The sequence below is a fragment of the Urtica dioica genome, chromosome 3, assembly GCF_054948205.1.
Source record: "Urtica dioica subsp. dioica isolate 48M chromosome 3, U.dioica_male_clone48M_v1_H2, whole genome shotgun sequence".
NCBI lineage: Eukaryota > Viridiplantae > Streptophyta > Magnoliopsida > Rosales > Urticaceae > Urtica > Urtica dioica.
In genome coordinates, this window is record NC_142758.1 from 4,923,861 (window position 1) to 4,943,597 (window position 19,737).

Below are 19,737 nucleotides of genomic sequence, written 5' to 3' on the forward strand. Positions count from 1 at the left end.
CGTCACGTGTCCGTGGTCTTTGTGATATTCACATTGGTTGCTCCTATCCCGCGTTGCGGGGTCCCTCTTCATTGGAGGTGGAGATCCCAACTTCTCTTTGTGTAAGCTCAGGATCCGGTCGGGTGTCTTGTTGAGAAGGACGAAGGATTGCTTCGGGGTCGGAGAAGGATGGTCAATAGGGACCTGACCATTTCTGCGCCTTTTCCTTCGCGACTCGGGGCCGACGGCCGGGGCCACGGGTGTGGCAACGCGCTTCTTGTTGGATGCTCGATTAACAACATTGGGTGGTTGGTGTCCCAAGATGACTTCTCTTGCGATCTCGCGTTGGGTGTTGATTTTTTCACTCAAGTCACTCCCGTGAGATTCCCTTCGAGAATTGAGGCGGTCTCTAGAGTCTCCGTTGGCCGTTCCTATCACCCTTTGCAAGGGTATGTCATTCAAGCGACGTCCTCGATGGACGCCGCGACCATCGATGTCATCTTCTCGCCAGGGGTTTTGGACGCAGACGGTAAGCTTGGAGCGTCCCTTTCGAGACCTTGAGATTGAGCGTCCTTGAGTATTACTCGATCTTTGATGCCTTGATGTGGTCTCTCGAGGGTGTCCCCTCGAGGGCGCATGTGTGTGTTCACTCGACGATTGACGTCTTGATGCGGTTACCTTATGGTGTCCCCTTGAAGGAGTGCGTGCGCGTTCACTTTCGTGAATAGCGTGGTCGAGGTTAGTCTCGTTGGTTTTTGATCTCGCCACGTAGTTGGGGTCTTTCTCGTAATGGTTGACGTGGTCCTCGATGCCGTAGTCGAGGAGGTCGACGATGAGTGCACCATTCACCCATGGCCGCTCGAGGAGTTCAGAGAGTCTTCAGGCCGTGTCTTCACGGAGAGCGTCATTGGCGTCGCCGCCCCATTCGTGGACGGTTGGCTCGAGGGGAAGGCTATCATTGTCACGAGGCCATTGATCCCCAATTTGGCGTGCCAAGCTTCCCAGGACGTATCTCGAGCTAGTCGCTCAGTCGGCCGCGTAGGTGACAGGCAATTGACTCATCTATCGAGAGTTTTGTCGTCCAAGGTAGAAGAAGAATACTAGAGGGAATGTGTCGCCAAGGTCGGGAAATCCCCTCATTCTAGCGCAAAAATGTTGTCGCTCGTTTTCGGACAACGATTTAGAAGCCTCAAGCGGTTAGACCCAAGGCCGGACCAAGTGGTCTCGCTTTGGCTTGAGAGTGTCGGACTCGATATCTCGAGTCTTCCCTTAGCTGTCAATGGTCCTTGAGTTCGCCGGCACACTTGAAAAAGATAAGTAAACCATGAACTACGAAGGGAAAACAAAAGGGGTGCATTTGTTTACCTCTTCGACGCTCAACATTAGTGGGATTGAGGTGGAGTATAGAGGTTTTAGAGGGTGAGAGGACAAAGATGAATGAAACAAGTGACCTGGAGGTTCGACAGCGTTTTAGGACTCAAAGATGGATTACCTTTGGAAGAGGACGGACCCCTGTATTTATAGGCGACTAAGGGGTGTTTGGGGAACCCCTTGGCCGAGTTAAAGTGGGCCGGCCATTGGCCGGGCGGGACTTGGGCCGGCCAACGGCCGGAGAGACTGGGCCGGCGATTGGCCGGGCGGGACTTGGGCCGGTCAATGGCAGGGCGAGACTTGGGCCCGCCAATGGCCGGGAGAGACATAGGCCGGCCGTTGGCCGAGCGAGACATGGGCCGGTCGGGAGGTGTCTTGACGGTCCTTGTTTGGACGGGAGTAGGCCGGATGGGCCTTGGCCGGCCAGGAGTCGACCAGACGGGACTTGGCCGGCCGGGAGGTGTTGGAATGGTCCTTGACCGGCCGGGAGTCGGCCGGGCAGGCCTTGGCCGGCCGGGAGTTGGCTGGACGGGACTTGGTCGGCCGGGAGGTGTTGTGACGGTCCTTGGCCGGCCGGGAGTCGGCCGGACGGGCCTTGGCAGGCCGGGAGGTGGCGTGACGATTTTGCCCTTGTTGGTCCGGACTGGCCAACAACACCTCGCTTTCAGGTGGTTCTTCGAACCGCGACATGTATTGACTTCTTTGCGTCGGTCGTCGACGGGCAGACAACACTAATGTTCAACTCCCAAAACGTCTTCTAGTTTAATATGATCCAACGTCTGTGCTTTACTCTGAGACTTGAGAATATGATCAACATCGTACACGAACAAACTACATAGAGATGTTCAACAAACTCAGCTTCTAAAGAATTTGGGAACTGGTTTAAGAACTAGCTTCTTCAATACAAAGATTGACCTGTTCATTTCGTTGAATTAAAGAGATAAATAGAAAGATAAGAGAATCGGCTTTGATACGAAATATGGTACTGATGTAAATGCACATCATTTTAATAGTTTAAAGAGTTCTCAAAGTAGTCTAAATAAGTTGCGTGCTTATTTTGCAGCATGATGAATAATTTCATACAGGACGTGAAGCAACATTTTATAAATTGGATAACCTACTCCAGCCGCCACTTGAGCCCTCTTTCACTATCAATGAGACTAGACTCAACAATCCTCCATTTACAAATCTCCTTCAAGAACCGATCCCTCACGATTTCTCTTTCTACCACGTTTTCTCTCAAGTTTTTTTATGTCAGATTCTCTCCTGTACATCGGGTTGGGTTATTCGGGTTTGTACATTCCATGAACCCGGCCCGAAATTTTCGGTTTCTCATTTTTATAACCCAACCCAAACCGTTTATGGTATTGGAATCAAACCAACCCGAACCGATATTAATCGGGTTGGTTTGGTTTGATTTATTTGGGGTGACTTAAGTCAGTTTGTTCAGGTTAATTTGGCACAACAAAGATACAAAGTAGAATCTTTGAATCAAATTCATAAAAACTCATGCAACTACTACTAAGAATAAATCATTCATGTCTCATATCAAATTTCATACTTCATAAAATCTATACCTAATGAAAAAGCTGTAAAGTAATAAAAAAAAAGTTGTAGAAACTAATATAAGTAAGTCTTTATGATCATATCGAGTCTACTTGTATTATCTATTTGTCAGTTGTCGTGAGCATAGAGATACATCTACAAAATAATTAACTAATTTAAAATTGCATTTATATTTTCATTTTAAAACCCATAAAACATATGGTGTATTTTTTTATTTTACCTTGATAACATTTTTCATTTTTTCTAGAGAAAAAGTTTTTACTTTAACAGGATCGGGTTGGTTTAATTCAACACAATCTCATGACTATAAAAAATCAAACCAACCCGAAACACTTGCAGGTTGGGTTGGTTTCAACTCAAACTTTTTCGGGTTGTAATGAGGCGGGTTAAAAAAGAGTGCGATTTGGTTTGGATGATCGGGTTGTAATGAAGCGGGTTAGAAAAGAGTGCGATTTGATTTAGATGATCGAGTTGTTTGATTTGTCGGTTATCATTAACACTCTTAATTATATGTGTTGTGAACTAGCTGAATAAGAAAATTACATCACACAATTACTTAAAATAATTTAGACATATAGCTGGCCACCTAAGATCAAACGGTCATTTGCAGCTTTAACGGATTTTCTGTTGTTCATCAAATCTGAAACGTCCAATTGATGACTATGATGATTAGATCAACTTGCAACAGAAGCAACCTCGCCAATGATAAAAATAACCAAATCGGATATCTGGAGAGTGATTCGTAATACAAAGAGTTTACCTTCTAAATTTAAGTAAAGACCGACACCATTTGACTACTCAAATACCCAAATCTTTATTTTGGTTCAGTCACCATTTGTAATCTTGTGTGGACAGTTCTAATTTTTCGTAAACTATCAATTGGAGAAACGTCAATAGCCTAGAATCCCTAATTCTTACAATATCACGATTGTACCACAAACGTCAATAGCCTAGAATTCCTGATTATTATTATTTATGAGTTTATACGACCACTGTATTGCACTCTTTTAAAAGTTCCCGTGACTCCTGTCCACCATAGTCATACGGTCATCAATATAATCAAGCGTAATGGCCAACTACTTGGCTGGCAGTAGGTTGATGATAGGGACACTTTATTGAGTACCGGTTTCTTTTAAAAAAATAAATAAATAATTGTACAGGCAGTCGCAGATACAGTGAATGACTCTTTGCGTTGACTTTTGTCACTTCTAGATCTACATTCAAATTTCAAATTTTAAATACATTACAATTTGAAATATGATCTGATGTTGTATTATTAAAAAAAATATATTATTTAATAGGTGATATAACTAAATAATCAATTTAAAGTTAAGAATTTGCAAAATAATCAATATTTGTCTTAATTTAGTGAAATATCTAAAATGTCAATAAGTTGATTTAAAAAAAAAAATTGAACTCAAGATTAATTTTTTTTTTAAGTGATAAACTATTTATAATAATCGTCAAAAAATTTAATTTTGACTATCAAATTATTTTGAAAACGTAAGTTTGATTACCTTACTGGAAAGTTGAAACTTTTACTATTTTGTTAATCAATAAATTTCAAATCGCTATTTTGTATCTTTTTCCTTCTATTTGAAATAGGCTGTTATCTGTGGACGATTGAACATTCGACTATTTAGCACGTGATTCGCTCCCCAACGTAATAAAGCAAAGTCACCTATGGCGAGTCCGAAAACAATTAACTATAAGAAGTAGTCCAATTTTCCATTTATTTTCTTGTATAAATATATATAATATCGAAAAGAAGTCAAAGTTTGAAAACAGACATAGCATGGGGTGCGTTGATACGCAAGAGAGTCAATGCATTTATCACACAAGACAACCACTAATACTAATCGCCGATATGTCAAGGCATGGATGGACGAAGAAGTCAAACCCACAAAATGTCTTTGTCTGTATCTCATCTCTACGTGGTCCTCCTCCTTGTTACTCCAGCTCTGGTTTCTTCAGGGCCGGTGATCAGGAAGCCAATCCAGCCCAACTTCACGGCGTCGAACTTCGAGTTCATCGACCAGGCCGGCGACTTCCTGATATCCCAGAACGCGAGCTTCAAAGCCGCCATCCACAACCTGATAGGTCAGGACCCAACCTTGTACTACTTCTCCGTTAAACACGTGGCCTCCAACGCGGTGGTGTGGTCGGCGAACCCTTCCCAGCCACTCTCCTCCTCCGACGTCCTCTCTCTCACCCCCGCCGGCCTCTCCCTCCCCCGCAGCATCTGGTCCACTCCGGCTCTCAAGTCCCCCGTCTCCGCCATGATCCTTCTCGACTCCGGCGACCTCCGCCTGGTCGACGCCGACGGCCTGGTCTTGTGGCGGAGCTTCGACCACCCCACCGACACCCTCATCCCCGGCCAGCTCCTCCACGTCGGCAAGTCCCTCGCCCCGCCCAAGGCCGAGTACCGCCTCGAGCTGACCCGGCGCGACGCGGTGCTGCTCTGGCGCGGCGTGCCGTACTGGAAGCTCTCGATGGAGGCCGGCGCGTACCGAGACTCCAACCTCCCGGTCTCGTTCATGTCCGTCAACGCCTCCGGGCTGTTCCTGATCGCCGCCGACAACTCCACTGCGGTCGTCAAGGTGGGGTTCGAAAGCTCTTCGTCCCAGCTCGCCGCGCTCAAGCTCGGGGAAAACGGCAGGATCAGCGTCGGGGGAGAAATATTCTCCGCTCCGGCCGAGAGCTGTCGAGTCCCGATGTGGTGCGGGACTCTGCAGGTGTGCGATACGACGAGCTGTTTCTGCCCGTCCGGCTTCGTCCAGAAAGGCGACGGCTCGTGCTTCCCGGCAAATAACTCGCTCTCTTTGCCGTCGGCTTCCACTTGCGATCCCCGCGTGGTTCAGTACGTGAGCCTCGGGGACGGGGTCGACTACTTTGCGAATGATTTCACGACCGCCGCGAGGGAGTCCCTCGACCTCTCCGCCTGCCAGGATCTGTGCTCCCGCAACTGCTCGTGCCTCGCGGTCTTCCACCACACCCCTTCCGGCTCCTGCCATTTGGTCGCCCGTCAATTGGGCTCTCTCATGCGAACCACCAAGGACCGATCCGCATACATCAAGGCCGTCGTCACCGTCGCTCCGCACAAGGACGAGGAGGCTTTCTCGGTGGCCGCGCTGGTTATGCTGCCCATCACCGCCCTGTTTGTCGTGGTCGGCGTTGCGCTGCTTGCGACGATTTGGGTGAGGAGGAGAAGGGGCCGTGCGCCTATGCTGAGGCGGCGTAACTCGTCCGAGGACGAGGATGAGGAGGCGATGTCCATCCCCGGCTTGCCCGTGAGGTACGGGTACGAGGAGCTCGCGGAAGCCACCGGGGATTTCGGAGCTCAGATCGGGAGCGGGGGGTTCGGGACGGTGTACAAGGGGACGCTGCGGGACGGGACGGAGGTCGCGGTGAAGAAGATCAACGAGGTGGGGGTGAGAGGGAAGAAGGACTTTTGCACGGAGGTGTCGATAATCGGGAACATCCACCACGTGAACCTCGTGCGGCTCAAGGGGTTCTGCGCGCAGGGGAGGCAGCGGCTTCTTGTGATGGAGTTCATGAACCGGGGCTCGCTCGACAAAGCCCTCTTCGGCGGCCCCGGCCCCGTCCTCGAGTGGCAGGAGCGCGTCGAGATCGCGCTGGGAACGGCGCGGGGGTTGGCGTACCTCCACAACGGGTGCGACCACAAGATCATCCACTGCGACGTAAAGCCGGAGAACATCTTGCTGCACCGAGGCGGGTCGCAGGCCAAGCTCTCGGACTTCGGGCTTTCGAAGCTGATGACGGAGCAGTCGAGCTTGTTCACGACGATGAGAGGGACGCGCGGGTACCTGGCGCCCGAGTGGCTGGCCAACTCGTCCATAACGGACAAGGCCGACGTGTACAGCTACGGGATGGTTCTGCTCGAGATCGTGAGAGGGAAGAGGAACAGCACAGGGTCGGTTTACTTCCCGGAAATGGCCGTGGAGATGCACGAGCAGGGGAAGTACTCGGAGCTGGCCGACCCCAGGCTCGAGGGCCGCGTGGCCGAGGAAGACCTTGCCAAGGCTGTCAAGATAGCACTCTGCTGCGCCCATGAAGACCCGACGCTGAGGCCCACCATGGCCTCCGTGGTCGGCATGCTCGAGGGGGTGCTTCCGACCACCGAGCCATTCTCCGACTCCCTCAATTTCCTGCGCTTCTACGGCCGCAGATTCAACGAGACATCGCAGAAGGAGGAGTTTGTGATGTGGACCAGCGACACAGCTACTTCCTCTGCTTACATCTCCTCGCATCAACTCTCGGCTCCCAGATAACCTTGTTATTATACCTTTATTTATTCTTAGTCATGGTGTGTTGGTTTTGTATATATATATATACATGAAGACCCTTTTCTTTGTTTGGATGAAACATTATTTGGTTGATTAACAATAATAGTGGTCGCTGTGTGATCGTGTGTAATGATCGGTTGAGAGAGGGAGAGGATATACTGACTTCTTTTCACACATTTGCCACTTATTTTTTGCATCTTTGCTTTTGTGAAAGAAAAAAAAATGAAATTCGGTTAACCAGACTAATTTTTGAACTAGAAGATCGGTCTAAAAACTATATTTTTATTATCTAGTTTGGTCTTATTTTTTTAAATTGAAATCCAGTTTAGATAGTGTTGTATCTTTATGACATAGTTTATTTGAAAAAACAAATCGTAACCGAGTTGTTCAAGCAACTTAAATTCAGGGCAGCTGCGTCTTTTCCTCACGCGGAATCCAGTAATTAACTGTTTTAGTTGGTTACTTGATTTTCTTAGGATTATAATCTCGGATTTGGTAGATGCGATTGATTTAACTTTCCGCGTAGGATTCAAAACCAAACCATATATATATACACATATATATAGATATATCTCAACTAGGGGTTTATATTTAAGGTTGTTGGTTTTGGATCTTTGTTTGGATATACATGGCGTCATAGTTTTTTGCTTGTCTCTCTACTTGTACAGAGATCTTCATCGACGGCAAGCCTAGAACAACTCACACCTTTTGTACCGTCGTATTAAGTGTGAGATCGTGTGTTGCATTGACGTGCTATTGATCTTCCAGATAAGATTAGGTAAAGCATAGAGAGGGAGTCTCTAGATCCGAGCGGAGCTTGGATCCATTTCCATTGGAGATATTAACCAAAGGAGAGAGGTGTTTGCGAAGGGGAGCTTTGTCAAACTTAATTTTCCTATAACCTTGGTTGATTGATTATAGTGGATTGCTTTTACCTGGATGTATCAGCTCCCCTGAGTAGGTTGTTCATACTGAATAGGGTTACCATTTGTCTTGTGTTCTATATTGCTTTCTGTTTGATTGTTTGCTTGTTTATCACATTGATCAATTTGCTTAAAACAATCAGTTGTTCAATAACTTGGTCAACCTAAATCTTGAACAACCATCTTAACCACATTCAGTAATTTCAATTAGTATCAGAGCAAGTCACTCTATCTTGCTGAGTGCTATCTGGGATAATTACTAGCATGTGCCCTGTGTTTAGATGAACCAAAAGAAGGACGTAAAATTGGTCGATCACCTCTGTTGGAAGGATCCAATCATGCCTACTGGAAAGCTCGGATGAAGGCGTTTCTTAAAGCTATTGATGAAAGTGCTTGGCAGACTGTTGTAAATGGGTGGAAGGCTCCTACTGTTGAAGTTGAAGGAACTACTGTGGATTTTTCTGTCGACAAGTGGTCAAATGCACATCACAAAGCTGCCAATGGAAACTCTAAAGCCATGAATGCTATATTCTCTATTGTTGATGAGAATGTCTTTAAGCCGATCTCAAACTGCGAGATTGCTAAAGTGGCATGGGATATTCCGATTGTTGCTTTTGAAGGTACTCAAAAGGTTAGAGAATAGCGTCTTCGTCAACTCACTACTCTTTTTGAGAATATTGTCATGAAAGATGAGGAGACAATCTTTGAGTACAGTGCTAGAATCTATGATATCTCCAATGACTCTTTTTCTTTGGGTGAGCAAATAGACAATGCCAAACTTGTGAGTAAGGTGCTTAGAACTCTTCCCGAGAGATTCGCTATGAAGGTTCTGGCTGTGGAAGAAAACCTTGAGTTGAAGAAGATGAAGCTTGATGAACTCTTACGTTTTGTTCACTACTCTTTTTGAGAATATTGTCATGAAAGATGAGGAGACAATCTTTGAGTACAGTGCTAGAATCTATGATATCTCCAATGACTCTTTTTCTTTGGGTGAGCAAATAGACAATGCCAAACTTGTGAGTAAGGTGCTTAGAACTCTTCCCGAGAGATTCGCTATGAAGGTTCTGGCTGTGGAAGAAAACCTTGAGTTGAAGAAGATGAAGCTTGATGAACTCTTACGTTTTGTTTGGTAGTTAACTAAAAAAGTTTTTGTTTTCTATTTTCTAATTTTTGTAGTTGTACTGAAAATTATTTTGCAGTTGTTTTCAAAAAGCTGTTTGGTACAGTTTTCATTTTTGTTTTTGAGAAATTGAAAAAACTGTTTGGTACAGTTTTCATTTTTGTTTTTGAAAAAATGAAAAAAAATGAAAACTATTTGGTACACCTTTTGAAAAAATGAAAAAAATGAAAACTATTTGGCGGCGATGGTGAGGCTCGGTGGTGATTGAAGAAGATGGCCGGATTTTTTTTTTTCAAGTCTTGCGCGCGGGTGAGGAGAAGGAGGAGAGAAGATAAATTTTTTTTTTTTTCCAAAAACACCTTTTATTTGTTTTCAGTTTTCTTTACTCTTTTACAAAATAACTTCAAAATTTTTAAAATTTTTTTCCGAAAACACAACCAAACGCAACTTTCCTTTTTTTGTTTCCAATTTTTTTATCTCAAAAAGTCAAAAACTCTTTTGAGTTGAGAACCAAACACAACCTTAGGATCTCTCAGAACCTATGAGATAAACCTTAAGGAGAAAGAGAAGGAGTCTGAGAAGAAGACTAAAGGAATTTCTTTGAAAGCTAAAGTTGTCTCTGATGATGAGAAAGATTTCACTGAACAGATTGCATACCTTGCCAAGAACTTTGGAAGGTTTATGAGAAAGATGAATCGAATGAAAGATGATCAAGGGCAACAATATTCATCGAATGCTAAGAACAGAAGAGAAAGGAACTTCCAGAAGACGAACCGGTTAGGTGAAGGAAGCAACAACAACAAAGGTTATAAGCCTAACAGAATTCAATGTTGAGAGTGTGAGGGATTTGGCCATATTGTTGCTGAGTGTGCCAACACCTTGAAGAAGAATAACAAGTCTTATGTGGCTAGCTGGAGTGACAACGATTTTGAGTCCAGCAAAGCAGATGAAGAAGTCAATCACATGGCCTTCAATGGTGTTACTGATGAGAAGGCTAAGAACAGTTCGAGCAAGCAATTGGTTGAACATCATCCTGATAAGTGGAGCAGTTACAACAATGCTGAAGTCACTGAGGAAGATATTGTTAAGAATTACTATCTGCTGAATGAGAAGTGGTTTGCTGTGATTGAACATAACATGATGTTGAACCAGAACATCACTAGTTTGAAACTTGAGAAGAGTGATATAGAGAAGAGGAGTCTTGAGCTCTCTAATGAGAATGAGGTGTTGAATATTGCTGTCATAGACTTGAAATAACAAGTGAAAGGAAAACAGAAGGCTCACTTAGAGTTGAACCAACTAAAGAAGAACATGAAGATGCTTAATTCGGGCTCTAGTGATCTGGACTCCATCCTGGCTACTCCGAGAAGAAGTGGAAATATAAAAGGAATTGGCTTCAATGAGGTACTTCTCAAACTACCACCAAGTTCGTCAAGGCCAATGGAAAATTGTTTGATCATGGTTCTATGAAGTTGTTCAACCAAGTTTCTGTACTTGCCACTCATACCAACTCCAGACGCAAGAAGATGTGGATCTGTCGCTACTGCAATCGTGATGGTCACATCAAACGCAGATGTTTCAGGTATCTTGCTGACCTCAGAATGAACAGAATGGAAAAGCCTTCGTCCATCAAACATCATGCTCATATCCGTCAAGAGTGGAGAATCAAGCAGAATGTTTGTTTTGTGGCCTAAACTCTACTTGCCATGTTGAAGAAGAAAGCTGGTATTTTGACATCGGGTGTTTTTGTCATATATGACTGGTGACAAAAAAATCTCTCACACAGATGAAGAACAGCAGGATTCAGCCTGTGACTTTCGGAGATGGTGGGAAAGGTGAAGTTGTTGGTAAGGGAATCCTTAATCTAAAAGGAGTACCTCAGCTAGAAGATGTACTTCATGTTGATGGATTGAAAGCTAACTTGTTGAGCATCAGTCAATTGTGCGACAAATATCATCATGTGGAATTCACCAGTGAAGGATGTCATGCATTTTACAAGAAAGACCTATGTGTTATGACAGGAATGAGATCGTCTAACAATTGTTATCTTCGAGGAGAAGGTGGAACAAATTCTCGCACAAGATGTATGGTCAGCAAATCCGATAAGATGGGTTTATGGCACAGAAGATTGAAGCATCTGAATTGGACTATGAAGAAAATCACTATTGGTGGACTTGTTAGAAATCTCTGAACTCAAAGGAGACCTTAGTATTGTTTATGGAGATTTTCAGATTGGGAAACAAACTAAGAATGCTCACAAAAGTATTTCTCAAATCAACACTACCAGACCTCTTGAGCTCCTGTACATGGACTTAGTGGGACCATTTCAAGTGGAAAGCATCGGTGGTAAGAAGTATGTCTTTGTCTGCGTAGATGATTATCATGATATTCCTAGGATTTTCTCAGAGAAAAATCAGATGTAGTAAAGGCTTTCATCACATTGTGTACCAGACTTCAAAGAGAAAAAGGAACTGACATATCCTTTGTTCGAAGTGACCATGGCAGGGAATTTGAGAACAGATCCTTCTCTGAATGCGATTCTCAAGGTACTGAGAAGACCTATTATGAGTTGTGGAAAGGCAAGAAGCCCACAATCAAATACTTCCATGTCTTTAGAAGTGTGTGTTACATCCTCAACGACAGGGAGTAGAGGCAGAAGCTCGATCCCAAAAGTGATGATGGAATCTTTCTTGGGCATTCCATGACTAGCCGTGCTTATACAATCTTTAACAATCGCACTCACTCTGTAATGGAGTCTATCAATGTGACTATCAAAGATGTAGAAGACCACAAAACTCCAGATGAAGATGATTTTGACATCCCTTCAGATGTTCAAGAAGTTGTTCAAACAGAGACTTCTGCAACTCTTCAAGATAAATTTCCTTACTCATCTGATGATAAATCTGTTCAAGACTTGAATGAGAAGCAAATCTCTACTAAAGCTCCAAGCACTTATATTCTTCAACCTTCGTCAATAATGAAGAAGAATCATCCTATGTCATCCATTATTGGTGATCCACATAAGGGGAGAAAAATAAGAGATAATCTTGTTCTCAAATATAGAGATATGATTAATCACTCTTGTTTTATTTCCTGTATTAGGCCAAAAATATTAAAGAGACAATTGTTTATGAATATGGATAACTGTTATGATGTGTGATGAATATTGGATAACCGCTATGCATGAAGAACTTGGTGAGTTTGAACGTAATGATGTCTGGGATCTGGTTCCTCGTCCCACAGATGTCAATGTCATAGGTACAAAGTGGATCTTTAAAAACAAATCTGAAGACACAGACAACATTACCAGAAACAAAGTCCGCCTTGTTGCTCAATGGTACTCTCAAATTAGAGGTGTGGATTTTGAAGAAACCGTCGCCCCTGTTGCCAAATTCGAAGTAATTTGCCTTCTACTTGCTCTAGTTTGCCATATGAGGTTCAAGCTTCACCAAATGGATGTCAATAGTGCGTTTCTAAATGATTTTCTCAATGAGGAAGTTTATGTTGCTCAAGCCAAGTGCTTTGACGATCCTCATCAGCCGGACTATGTGTACAAACTGAAGAAGGCTCTTTATGGCTTGAAGCAGATATCAAGGGCTTGGTATGAGAGGCTGACTGCATTTTTGATCGATCATGGCTATGTTCGAGGGGGAGTAGACAAAATACTTTTTGTCAAACACACATGATCAGACTTCATAATTGCTCAAATCTATGTTGACGACATTGTGTTTGGTTCCAATTCTCAGAAATTGGTTGAACAAATACAAAAGGAATTTAAGATGAGCATGGTGGATGAACTGTCCTATTTTCTTGAGCTTCAAGTCAAGAAAAAATCAGAGGGAATCTTCATCTCTTCAAAGAAGTTCGAGCTGGACAAATCTTCACACAAGAGTACTGTAGCGGCCACTCACATCAAAGTCACTAAGCATGAAGATAGGGTGTCAGTTGATCAAACCCTATATAGAGTTATGATTGGGAGACTATTGTATTTGACTGCAAGAAGACCGAATATTGCTTATGTTGTTGGAGTTTGTGCAAGATATCAAGCAAATCCTAAAGAAAGTCATCTATCTTCTGTCAAGAGAATAATCAAGTATGTGTGCAGCACAATTGATTATAGTATCTGGTATACCAATGACACTAGTTCTTGTATTGTAGGTTATTCTGACGCTGATTGGGCGGGCAGTGCTGAAGATATGAAGAGCACATCTGGAGCTTGTTTCTTTTTGGGGAACAATTCGGTGTCATGGTTCGTCAAGAAACAACACGTCATTTCATTAACTGCATCTGAGGCAGAGTACATAGCTGCAGGGAGTAGTTGTGCACAAATGATCTGGATGAAACAGATGTTGTGCGAGTATGGTGTTCAACAAGATGTTATGCCATTATATTGCGACAACATGAGCACCATAAGTATTTCGAAGAATCCTATGCAAAACTCTATGACGAAGAACATATATATATCAGGCACCATTTCTTATGAGAGTTGGTTGACAAGAATGTGATTGAGTTGAAGCACGTGCCTACTGATAAAAAACTTGAAGACATTTTCATCAAGCCCCTTGATTACGTGCATTTTGAGATACTTAGATCCCCCTTGGGTCTTTGTGTTGTTGAGAATTAATTTTCTCTTGATCCTATCTGTCAACCAAGATTTATTTGACCAAGTTTATGTGTTGACGTGGAATTAAGTGGGAGTAACAGCGTGCATTCTGGTTGAAGGCTTTAGTTACTCCTATTTTTTTCTCGAGAAAATGGTAACTTGATTTTGATTTGAAATGGGTCTTTTAGTGGCACACGTGGAAAACATGGGAAGAGTGGTTTGTAACCGACAGGAATTCCCAGGGAAGTAATTGATTAAATAAAATTTTTATTTCCTTTTTTTTTTTGCTCACATGTTCAAGAGTTTATTCATCCAAAACCCTAACCCTCTTCTCTCCGAGGAAATTGTTTCGAGGTTTTTACTCTCCGAATCCTGCAAAAATAGTGGAGGATCGATTCAAGCTTCTGTTCCTGCTGAGTCCCAAGCTCCTACAGCCACGGCACCCACTCATCTTTCTCTCATCGCCGAGGTTGCGGATCAAGAAATTAATGTCGAGCTGTCACCACCACCTTCTTGCCCTACCCAAGGAGTAGGATTCGGTGAAGAGGTTGTCGAGGTCCTTGCTTCTCAGGGAGAGGAAAATCTTGTTCCTGGACCTGTGGAAGCAAATGAACCTACATTGGGGAAGATGATGAAAAATTTGAAGAAAAAGATTGGAAGGCCGAAGAAGAGGGTTGAACAACATCCTGCTCATCCTGAGAAGGCCACTGAAGAATGAGGTCTTTCCAAGAAGACCAAGAAGAGGAAGGCCAAGGAGGTTGTTGAAGAGACGGCTAGAGTCTCAGAGGATGATGATGTTGAGAATTATACATCGCTATTACCGTGGGGAAAATAAATAACTACGCTAACATGCTAATTATTTATACGTTTATAAAACAAGATCTAGATTTGCATATTTGAATAGAATGAACTAGATAGCGATTCAACCAACCGATTAATAAACGAGTTTTCAGATTACGTATGTGTTTGGTAATGACTCCTTCAATCGAGTTCTTCAAGATCATGTTCTGAGCTCCAATAACTCGATCTTCAAGCTTTTAATCTTTGGGAACAACGACAGGACTCTCGTCATTAGGATCTCTAGAGATGATACTGTAATCTTCCAAAACGAGAATAAGAAGAAAGTGTGGGCTTACTCGTTATCTCACTACGACTTGATATAGAGATTCCACTCGTATCGTGTTTATGGGATTCGAATCACAAAATTTCGAGGGAGAGGGAGAGCAAAAGAATTCGGCCACAATAATGCTCTGATAGGGGAATTTTTTAGTTTTCTTGTCTGTCTTTTGTGTTCTCCTTGAGCCTTATTTATAGTAGTATAATGGAGATATTTTAGGAAGCCATTAAGGTTTCCTTATTCTCCTATATTCTTTCCTATTTTGTAGTTAAGCATGAACCATTGGATCTTGACTACAAATCCTACTTTTTCTCTCATCTATCGTATCAGAATCTAGGATATTATATTTTCTTATTTTTCTCATATATTTAAGGAATCTAGATATTTGAGAATAATGAGGACAATCTTATTTCCTTATTTAATTGAGAAAATATCTCTACCATTATTATTATCATAGATATTAGGAATATATTCATCAGAGAGAATAAATGACAATATCTTATTTCCTTATTTAATTGAGAGAGAATATCTCAACCATTATTATTCTCTCTCTTATTTATTTAGTTACATGATTTCTTTTCCATAAATCTAGCAACTAATTCAAGAGAGAATATTTGGTATTTAAACCCTAAAATATGCGCCTACCATAAGGTCATGGGCCAAGGAATTTTTGAATTTTACAGTGTCCATAAGGCCCAACTTAAAATTCAATTAATTATTTACTTGGTCCAATAATAAATAATTAATCCCACAATAAATAGTTAATACAGCAAACAAACTAATTTCTAAATGAATGATGCTAATACCTTTTACAGCTGTGAGATTGCAATAATAATTTTCATTATTACTAGAGAGTTCTTATCCATCTTATTAGAGCCGAATCGGGGACTATGGACCTAGTAAAAGAAGCTCATACAAATCCGATTAAAAAGACGAAACATCCATTTCTCTTTTTCAATCGATTCGTCAATCTTTGGGGACACTCCACAAAATAATCCAGGACTGCACTCTTCTAATTACTAGAATTATATTTTACTCAACGTAAGAGCGTCCACTGATATAGTCAGTTCGTGATCAAAATCTTCCAGGTTCAACCCGCATCGAGAAAGTTCAATTATTCTATTATACCTTTCTTGATGCATATATTTCCTAAGCACCGTTGCTTCCCCAGCGAAAGATTCTTTCGTATGTGTTTACTACAAAAGTGCATGCACACTACTACAAAATTGATTTTCTGATGCGCAAGACTATCAGATGCGACTAGTCGCATCTAAAAGTCGCATCTAAATAACTTTCAGGTGCGACTAGTCGCATCTGATAGTCAATCAGAAGCCGAAAAAATTCGCTCAAATTGTCTTTTGATTTTGACAATCCAATGCGACTAGTCGCACCTGAAAATATGTTGAAACTTTCAGGTGCGACTATGGCGAGGGGCGGGCCGAGGGGTGGTTCACGGCGTGGTTCATGGGCCGAGGTCGAGCTCGCCAGAGAAAGAGTTGCAGAGAGACGGGGAGTTACAGAGAGAGAGAGAGAGAAGAGTGGTTCACGGGCGGAGGAAGAAGAGGGTCCGGGTATTTATAATACCCTAAGTTTATTTGGTGCGACATGTCGCACCAGGCATCGCACCGAATATGAAATTACACAGTGAAAAAATTTTGGGGGGATTTTTCAGACCGTTTTAAATTTTTCAGACCAAACGTTTCACATTCTATAGTCCAGAGGATGACAAAACATTCGTTAGCACGAACGCTCGTTTCCTTGAGGAGGACTTTATGAAAGATGTAAAACCTAGAAGCAAAATTGTGCTTGAAGAAAAGTTGGGTGAGGAAGCTTCTACCACATCTGTAAGAACTGTTCTTACCCCAACTGAAACACAACAAAACTCATCAGAATTTCGTCAAGTAGTACTTCGACGTAGTGAGAGGGTTTCTCAAAAGCCTGATTGGTACATGTCTTACGGGGATACTCTCGTAGCCGTCTCTTACATGGATGACCCTGTTTCCTACAGCCATGCAATGACTGGTTCTGAGTCAAACCTTTGGCTTGACGCCATGAAAGTTGAAATGCACTCGATGTACGTCAACAAAGTCTGGAAACTTGTAGACCTTCATGAAGAGATTAAACCAGTAGGGTGTAAGTGGATATACAAGAAGAAAAGGGGTCCGGATAGGAACGTTGAGATATTCAAAGCACGACTAGTGGCTAAGGGTTACACCCAAAAGGAAGATATTTACTATGAGGATACCTGCTCACCAGTCGCGATGCTTAAATCCATCCCCATACTTCTATCCATAGTTGCAGCTCTCGACTATGAGATCTGGCAAATGGATGTTAAGACTGTCTTCCTGAATGACAATCTTGACGAGCGCATTTATATGGCTCAACTAGACGGTTTCGTGGAAGAAGGTCAAGAGAGCAAGGTTTGTGAGTTTCTTAAGTCCATTTATGGATTAAAGCAAGCATCTAGGTCATTGAATATTAGATTCGATGAAACTATAAAGAGCTTCGGTTTTGAGCAGTCAATAGATGAGCCATGTGTTTACAAGTTAATACACGAAGGTAAAGTTGTGTTTCTGGTATTATATGTCGATGATATTTTACTCATAGGCAATGATGTGGGTAAATTGTTTGAGGTTAAAATCTGGCTAGCAAAGCAATTCGATATGAAGGATCTAGGAGAAGCCGCGTACATTCTGGGGATCCAAATCTTTCGAGATCGGAAGAACCGGACTTTGTCCCTCTCTCAAGCATCTTATATTGATAAGGTGATGGATCGCTTCTCGATGCAAGACTCCAAGAAGGGCCAAACACCCTTTAGACATGGAGTTTCACTCTCTAAGGACCAGTCTCCCAAGACTGCACAAGAGATTGAGGACATGAGAAAAATTCATTACGCCTCAGCCGCAGCAAGTCTCATGTATGCTATGCTTTGTACTAGACCAGATATCTGCTTTGCAATTGACGTAGTAAGCCATTTTCAATCCAACCCTGGACCCGAGCACTGGATTGATATTAAGCATGTTCTTGAGTATCTTCGGAGAACTAGAAACTTGATGCTTACATATTCAGGTACTGACCTGACTATGACGGGATATACCGACTCCTATTTTCAAGCGGATAAGGATTCCAGGATACCCACTTCAGGATCTGTGTTCATCCTAAATGGTGGATCTGTGGTTTGGAGGAGTATCAAGCAATCTTGCATTGCTGACTCTACAATGGAAGCAGAATATGTGGCTGCTTGTGAAGTATCCAAAGAGGTTGTATGGCTTAGAAAATTCCTAAATTATTTGGAAGTCGTTCCAAATGTCAACGAGCCCAGGACACTTTATTGTGATAACAGTGGGGCTGTCGCTAACTCAAAGGAATCTCGAAGCCATAAGCGTTCTAAGCATATTGAGAGGAAATACCATTTGTTTCGAGAGATCATGCAGCGCGGAGACGTGGTGGTGAAGAAGATCTCGTTGATGGAACTGGCAGATCCATTCACCAAAGCTTTAGCCAACAAGGTCTTCGACCAGCATCAGAAGAGATTAGGCATGAAGGACTACTCGCATCTTCTTTGAGTCAAATGGGAGTTTGTTGTCAATGGTGCCCACAAGAATAGTAGTATTCATTACTTATGTACATTTGATGTAATAAAGCCTCACGAAGACTCTTGCTTGTAACTGCTGAATAATTAATAAAAGTTGAAACGTTCATTCATTCTTTCTTTTCTGTTGGAAGCTTTATGATAAACTATAGTCTTTAGCCATTAAACGAACCTTACAACAAATGAAGATTCAAATATAGATTTGCATGAACAAGCTCTTCATGGTTTACTTAAAATAATATATTCACAATCTAAGGATCAAAGGGCTATTGATCTTAGTATGATTGTTAGGAGAATCTATGATGTCTGGTTATGAGGCATAGAGAGTTGAAGACTCTATAGTTCATCCTAGGTATCTTCTAAATGTACTGATTTGACCAGTGCACGACATTGTAAGAACAAACAATTTAACTTCTTCTATCTCGGAGTCACTATGTATGAATCGCATCATGCTTACCTCAATCCTGAAATGAGACATGTCATTTCATAGCTTACATATTCTCATTTGAAAAAGTCAAAGATGTCATGAACAACTTTGTAAAGATCTCATAGATATGGAATTCATGTACAAGATTGCTGAAATGGAATGTATATCACCTAATGCTTTGTTCCTTGGAATGTGAATAAATGAACTGGCCAGTGTCCAAATTGAGTCATGACTCTTTTGGATGAATCAATGTGACTTGTTAGCTCCTCGTCAATACATTGTTTCTAACTTATTCACAAGCGACAAAGGAGTTGAGGAAGTAACAACTAGGTCCTGATTAGACCTAGTGTTTTGTTTTAGCTCTTTGGCTCCAAGACAAGTTCTTGAGTCATAGTGTTTAAAAGTGCCCACACACTAAATCCTAACCATACTCGAAAGACTCTAATGGTAGAAACGTCCGTGGTTACTCACAGGTTCAATAAGACTAGTGGGAGGCGAGCTAACTGGGGAGACGAGTGATTCAACCTTCCAAAGGCTTCTCAACGCTCAAGCTCCATTCAAGATTGGTACCGAGTGAAAACTTAAAGTAGTTTTAAAATTTTAAACTATACGCTGATGCACTTTGTCTAGGTTGTAAAAACATTTTACGAATTTTAAAGAAATTTTTATATCCCGCCACTTGCTAGAAGCGATAATCTTTTCTTAAACCCTAGATCTATTCCAACACATAGC

The 19,737-nt window shown here is 42.4% G+C and overlaps 1 pseudogene; it reads left to right on the plus strand.

The window, feature by feature from the left end:
• Positions 1-4,702: 4,702 nt before the first annotated feature.
• LOC149402187 (G-type lectin S-receptor-like serine/threonine-protein kinase At5g35370 pseudogene) lies at positions 4,703-7,459 on the plus strand (annotated as a pseudogene).
• Positions 7,460-19,737: the final 12,278 nt, after the last annotated feature.